The following is an 8,065-nucleotide window of genomic DNA, read 5'->3' as shown; positions in this document are numbered from 1 at the left end:
ACAGATATATTTAGAACTCTGAATCCCAAAGCAACAGTATATACTTTATTCTCAAGTGCACATGGAACAGTCTCCAAGATAGATCACATACTGGGTCACAAAAAAAGCCCTCAATAAATATAAAATAATTGAGACCATACCATGCACACTTTCAGATCACAATGCTATGAAACTTGAAATCAGCCACAGAAAAAAGTCTGGAAAACCTCCAAAAGCATGGAGGTTAAAGAACACCCTACTAAACAATGAATGGGTCAACCAGGCAATTAGAGAAGAAATTAAAAAATACATGGAAACAAATGAAAATGAAAATACAACAATCCAAACCCTTTAGGATGCAGCAAAGGCAGTCCTGAGAGGAAAATACACTGCAATCCAGGCCTGTCTGTGGGAGGCCGGGCCCCGGTGCCAGGCTGAGACCGGGTCGAGCAACGGCTCCCTGTCGACTCAGCCAACCCAGTGGTTCCCCCTCCCATTCCCCCACTTTCAAGGGCATACGAAAGCCTTGTCAAGGCTGAGAAAGTTAATTCCTGGAGCCTGTGGTCTGCAGGTGTTGGCAGTAATGCTACCTCCCTCTTTCTACCCCGAGTCAGATAGAAACAAACATGGGAATTGTGTTTTGCTAGCAATCTTATCAACAAGGTCTTGTTGTGACCCGTCTAGAAAATTCACAAGAAACACAGAACTAAATGTTTTGGTTGGCAGCAATTATGTGAAACCTGTTTATTCTTAGAATGGCCTGACCCATAAGAGTCTGGATATAAAAGATTGTGTACAGCAACAATAAAGCCGTCACTTGGGCCATCAGCCCAGGGGACCCTCCTGGTCCCAAACTGTCTTCTCTTCTCTCTTTTTCTTCTTACATTCCCCTACCCTCAGGACCCTGATCTCAGTGTTTGTTGCGCTGGTCGCAACACTATCTCAAGACACAAGAAAAATCCCAAATACAAAATCTAACAGCACACCTAAAGGAACTAGAAGCAGAACAGCAAAGATACTCCAAACCCAGTAGCAGAAGAGAAATAATAAAGATCAGAGCAGAAATAAACAATATAGAATCAAAAAAAGTAGAGCAGATAAATGAAACCAAGAGTTGTTTTTTTTTTAAAATAAACAAAATAGATAAACCTCTAGCCAGGCTTTTCAAAAAGAAAAGAGAGAGGACCCAAATACATAAAATCATGAATGAAAATGGAATTATTACAACCAATCCCAGAAATACAAGCAATTATCAGGGAATACTATGAAAAATTATATGCTAACAAACTGGACAACCTGGAAGAAATGGACAAATTCCTAAACACCCACATACTTCCAAAACTCAAACACGAAGAAATAGAAAATTTGAACAGACACATAGCTAGTGAAGAAATTGAATCAGTTATCAAAAATCTCCCAAAAATAAGAGTTCTGGACCAGATGGCTTCCCTGGGGAATTCTACCAGACATTTAAAACAGAGATAATACCGGGGCGCCTGGGTGACTCAGTAAGTTGGGTGTCTGACTTCAGCCCAGGTCATGATCTCATGGTTCATGGGTTTGAGCCCTGTGTTGGGCTCTGTGCTGACAGCTCAGAGCCTGGAGCCTGCTTTAAATCCTGTACCTCCCTCTATCTCTGTCCCTTCCCTACTCACACTCTGTCTCTGTCTCTCAAAAATAAATAAACATTGAAAAAATTTTTAAACAGAGATAATACCTATCCTTCTCAAGCTGTTCCAAAAAATAGGAAGTGAAGGAAAGCTGCTGGATTCATTCTATGAAGCCAGCATTACTTTGATTCCCAAACCAGAGACTTAGCAAAAAAATAGAACTACAGGCCAATATCCCTGATGAATATGGATGTAAAAATTCTCAACAAGATACTAGCAAATTGAACTCAACAGCATATACAAAGAATTATTCACCATTATCAAGTGAGATTCATTCCTGAGCTGCAGGGCTGGTTCAATATTCACAAATCAATCAATGTGATACATGACATTAATAAAAGAAAAGATAAGAACCATATGATTCTGTCAATAGATGCATAAAAAGGATTTGACAAAATACAGCATCCTTTCTTAATAAAAACCTCAAGAAAGTCGGGATAGAAGGAACATACTTAAACATCATAAAATCCATGTATGCAAAGCCCACAGCCAGTATCATCCTCAATGGGGAAAAACTGAGAGCTTTCCCCCTGAGATTATGAACACGACAGGGATGTCCACTGTCACCGCTGTTGCTTAACATAGTGTTGGAAGTCCTAGCATCAGCAATCAGACAACAAAAATGAAATCAAAGGCATCAAAATTGGCAAAGATGAAGTCAAACTTTCACTTTTTGCAGAGGACATGATACTCGACATGGAAAACCCAACAGACTCCACCAAAAGTCTGCTAGAACTGATACATGAGTTCAGCAAAGTTTCAGTGTACAAAATTAATGTACAAAAATCAGTTGCATTTTTATACACCAACAATGAAGCAACATAAAGAGAAATAAAGAAACTGATCCGATTCATAATTGCACCAAGAATCATAAAATACCTAAGAATAAACTTAACCAAAGATGTAAAAGATCTGTATGCCAAAAACTATAGAAAGCTAATGAAGGAAATCGAAGAAGACACAAAGAAATGGAAAAACATTCTGTGCTCAGGGATTGGAAGAATAAATATTGCTAAAATGTCAATACTACCCAAAGCTATCTACACATTCAATAAAATCTCAATCAAAATTGCACCAGCATTCTTCTCAATGCTAGAACAAACAATCCTAAGATTTGTATGGAACCACAAAAGACCCCAAATATCGCAAGTAATATTGAAGAAGGAAACCAAAGCAGGAGACATCACAATCCCAGGCTTTAGCCTCTAGTACAAAGCTGTAATCATCAAGACAGTATGGTGTTGGCACAAAAACAGACACATAGACCAATGGAATAGAAAAGAGACTACAGAATTGGACCCACAAATGTATGGCTAACTAATCTTTGACAAAGCAGGAAAGAATACCAATGGGAAAAAAGACAGTCTCTTTAACAAATGATGCTGGGAGAACTGGACAGCAACATGCAGAAGGATGAAACTAGACCACTTTCTTACACCATTCACAAAAATAAACTCAAAATGGATGAAGGACCGGAATGAGAGACAGGAAACCATCAAAACCCTAGAGGAGAAAGCAGGATAAAACCTCTCTTACCTCAGCCACAGCAATTTCTTACTTGACACATCCCCAAAGGCAAGGGAATTAGAAGCAAAAATGAACTATTGGTATTGCACCAAGATAAAAAGCTTCTTCACTGCAAAGAAGACAATCAACAAAACTAAAAGGCAATGGATGGAATGGGAAAAGATATTTGCAAATGACATATCAGATAAAGGGCTAGTATCCGAAATCTACCAAGAACTCACCAAACTCCACACCTGAAAAACAAATAATCCAGTGAAGAAATGGGCAGAAGACATGAATAGACACTTTTCTAAAGAAGACATCCAGATGGCCAACAGGCACATGAGAAGATGCTCAACATCACTCCTCATCAGGGAAATACAAATCAAAATCACAATGAGATACCACTTCACGCCAGTCAGAGTGGCTAAAATGAACAAATCAGGAGACTATAGATGCTGGTGAGGATGTGAAGAAACGGGAACCCTCTTGCACTGTTGGTGGGAATGTAAACTGGTGCAGACACTCTGGAAAATAGTATGGAAGTTCCTCAAAAAATTAAAAATACATCTACCCTATGAGCCAGAAATAGCACTACTAGGAATTTACCCAAGGGATACAGGAGTGCTGATGCATAGGGGCACTTGTACCCCAATGGTTATAGCAGCACTTTCAACAATAGTCAAATTATGGAAAGAGCCTAAATGTCCATCAACTGATGAATGGATAAAGAAGATGTGTTTTATATATACAATGGAATACTACTTGGCAATGAGAAAGAATGAAATTTGGCCATTTGTAGCAACATGGATGGAACTATTATGCTAAGTGAAATAAGTCAGGCAGAGAAAAACATACCATATTTTTTCACTCATGTGAATCCTGAGAAACTTAACAGAAGACCATGGGGGAGTAGAAGGGGGAAAAAAAGTTACAGAGAGAGATGGAGGCAAACCATAAGAGACTCTTAAATACTGAGAACAAACTGAGGGTTGACGGGGGGTGAGGGAGAGGGGAAAGTGGGTGATGGGCTTTCAGGGGGGCACCTGTTGGGATGAGCACTGGGTGTTGTATGGAAACCAATTTGACAATAAATTATATTTAATAATAAAAAAAGAGGCCCTAGCCTGAGTGTGCAGGCCCTTCAAAGGAGAATGCAGAAGTTTGAATAATCTAGCCAGGGTCCAGGGTCTGATGGGATGAGGACAGTCCTAGAGGTGAAGTTGCTGTGTATCTTAAAACAAACAGCCTTTTCATGACAAGCTAGGCAGATTGCTCCTTTCCACTTCCCTGTGCCATATGAGGAGGCTCCCAATAAGGTTTGAGAACAGAAATAATTTGTAGGGTAATACTTATTTCTGGGAGTCTGGTGGCTGGATGACAGTAAAACAAAAAGTTTCATTTTCAACTCTATAAATGCCACAAAAGTCTTATTTCTACATCAGTGTCAGGAAGAAATGTTGGTGTCTTTTCTCCTCTTTGTCCTCTAAAATCTTTTGATAGAGTTGGGGATAACACTCTAATGCACAAGGAAAAATTAAGGCACAATTGACAACAGTCTGTAATTAAGTGCTAAATTATCTGGCACAGACCTTAAGTGCTTCAGGAATCCAAAGGAGGGGCAATCAATGAAGGCTGAGTAATGTGTGGGCAGCTGTTCCTCTGATGTCTGAGAATCTATGACTCTCATCAGTCCAGGTTTCCTGGAGGAGGTGGGACTGGCACTAGACCCTAAAGGATGGAGAAGATGGGCTTGGAGGAGGGGAGAAGACTCTAGATTAAAGCACAGGGAATGGTGGAGCAAAGGCAAGGAGGCAGATGGACATTAGGCCCAACAGGAGGAGGTATGTTTCCAACAGGAGTGGGGTGGTGTATGTAGGGAATCAGGGTGGTCATAGGGCTGGCTACTGGGGCAGGGGAGCTGTGGAGTCCAGACTCCATGACTTTGGAAAACTAGCCAGCAACTGTGGACAGGTGAATCTAGACTCAAAAAAAATCTCTTTCAAAGCTAAATTTCCTGAGGAATCTGTATCATGGCTCCACCTTTCAAGGAAGTCCCACCTCTGTATAGGCAATGTCTCATTTAATGTTGCAAACAACCCTGGAGGGGACAGAGTGTTAAGGAACCTTGGACTCCAATCAGACATGGGCTCAATCAGGACAGCAGTGTAGGTTGGAATGTCACCTCCTTTCCAAATTCCAATGCAAGCACTCTGGGATGGAGCACAGGTAGATGTCAAATTTTGCGTCCAGGAATCTAGAAGCATCTCACACCCAGAATTTTTCTTTTTGCTCACTTCCTGCAAAAATGTACCTGCTTAAAAAAACAATAATACTATCGTTAATTGTGTGTCTACACAATGCTAAGTACTTGAAAAGAATAAATTAATTTCATCCTTACATCAATCCTGTGAGGTAAGCACTATTTTTATCTCTGTTTTACAGATGAGGAAACAGGCACCAAAAGGGTGAGCAACTTGTCCAAGGACACATGGCTGGTAAGTGATTCTATCTAAATCAGGTAGCCTGCCACCCCAGCCCATCCTTTCACCTGCCTCACTCCAAAGGCACTCTCTGGGCACATTCACAATAGACTCTTCCAAATAGGAAATGTCTCATTCAATTCCCATGAAAGCCCTGGATGGGAGGGACTATTTAGGGACCCGAAATTCCAAACAGATGTGGTCTGACCAGAGAGATTAGAGTGGGTAGGAATGTCATAGTGTTAAAAAAAATCTGGCTTAGAGCCAGTCTGTTTCTATCTTCCCACTTGCCATTATCACTTGGACCCCTTATCAGCAGCAGCAATAACAAAAACAAGCCCAGAAACTTCTTGAACCTCCAAGCCAACTTGCTTTACTTGAGTACTCCAGGAGTCCTGCCAGCAGAGACAGGGCATGTATGGCACCATGGCCCTTCTTGGGCTATTCTGTGGGCCTGGGAAGAAGGATAACAAGGCACATTAGTGCTGACAGAAGCCAGAGGAAGAAGATGGAAGAGGGGGGTAATAATGAACCCAGGGAAGAAAGACCAAGGGTGAAGGAGGATTAGGCCCCACAGGCAGGGGACAGGGGAGATCCTGAGGTACAGGCATTTCAGCACAATCTAGACTGAAGAGCAGATATTGGGGAAAACTGTAATTAGGCCAAAATAAAACCTCAAACCAGCCCTTGTGAGAACAGCTAGCTGTCTTGTTGTGGACAATAAATGGGTAACTTCCAGGCTAGTGTCCTTCACAGAGAAAGAGTAGGTGCCTGAAAAGGGTCTAATGAGAATACAAACCTGATGCATGAGGCTCAAGACTCCATGCTTTATAGACTTGCTGTAGACTGCTGTGTTAACTTTTTGTTGTGCCATGGGCCCTTGGCTGACTGGTGAAACCCATGAACCCCTTCTCAGTATAATACTTTATTTTTTTAATGTTTATTTATTTTGATAAAGAGAGAGTGTGCAAGTGGGAAAGAAGGGCAGAAAGAGAGATACAGAAAATCTTAAGTGGCTTCCTCACTCAGCACAGAGCCTGATTTCAGAGCTCCATTTCACAAAGCGTGAGATCATGACCTGATTTAAAATCAAGAGTCAGTGATTTAATCAACTGAGCCACCCAGGCACCCCAATACTTTAAATACATACAATTACAAAGGAAACAAATTATATCAAAATAATGAACAAAACTTGTCTGATATACTAACATAAATACTTCTTTATGCATGAAATAAAAAATTTAGTGGTGAGTCTAGCAACTACTGTAATTTCAAAATAATGTCAATTGTAAAGACTATCTAGAGGTGGCTACAATAATAATGTGAATATGAAAATATCTGTGAGGGCACCTGAGTGGCTCAGTCGGTTAAGTGTCCAAGTCTTGATTTTGGCTCAGGTCATGATTTCGTAGATTGTGAGTTTGAGCCCTGCATCAGGCTCTGCACTGACAGCATGGAGTCTGCTTGGGACTCTCTCTCTCTGAGCTCCCCCTCTCATATATAAACAAACAAACAAACAAACATAAAAAATAAAGTGTGATTTCTCTTGGAGACAAAAGTCTCACGTGTTCCTAATGCTGTTGCATTAATCACATGAGAATAAAATCACATGAGAAATTTCAATTAGAAGTTAACAAAAATAGGAATTCATGGGGTGCCTGGGTGGCTCAGTCGGTTGCGCATCTGACTTCGGCTCAGGTCACGATCTCGCGGTCCGTGAGTTCGAGCCCCGCATCGGGCTATGGGCTGATGGCTCAGAGCCTGGAGCCTGCTTCCGATTCTGTGTCTCCCTCTCTCTCTCTGACCCTCCCCCGTTCATGCTCTGTCTCTGTCTCAAAAATAAATAAACGTTAAAAAAAATTTAAAAAAAATAGGAATTCATTTTTTTTTCCTCCCAATGTCACAGGGGCCCTAATTGAGAAACATGTATAAGACAATGGTAATTCATTACACTTAGGAACAGATGACTGGAGATCTAGTCCCAGATTTTCTACTCATTGTGTGCCCATGAAAGTGGGCTCTGACTCTTGATGGCCAGCTCGTGAGATTACTCTATTCTTCTCCCCCACAAATGTTTATAAGAAGGTGCAGCTGCTGAGTTCTCTGCCTTGGGTTAGGAGACAAGGCACAGGGAAGTCCAATCCCAAGTCCAAATTCAAGTCCATTGACCTACCAGCCCCCTACACAGATCTTCATGTTGATAGGCCTATTCTTTTTGGATATGGAATGGGGTTCCTCCTGTATTTTGTTAATTAGTTCTAGGGCCCATAACTGAAAAGGAATCCAGACAAAGATAATGATTCTGCCTTGTTGGAATAAGCCAATGCCACCCAGGGGAGTCGTGTAAAGCAAACATACATACCTGGCTGGATACAGTGTGGAATGTCTATCTACAAAACCAGTTACACTTTTACAGTAAGCCCCAGA

Source organism: Prionailurus bengalensis, chromosome X (assembly GCF_016509475.1).
Source record: "Prionailurus bengalensis isolate Pbe53 chromosome X, Fcat_Pben_1.1_paternal_pri, whole genome shotgun sequence".
Taxonomy (NCBI): Eukaryota; Metazoa; Chordata; class Mammalia; order Carnivora; family Felidae; genus Prionailurus; species Prionailurus bengalensis.
The sequence above is the reverse complement of the archived record's forward strand: the minus strand, read 5'-3'. Positions refer to the sequence as shown.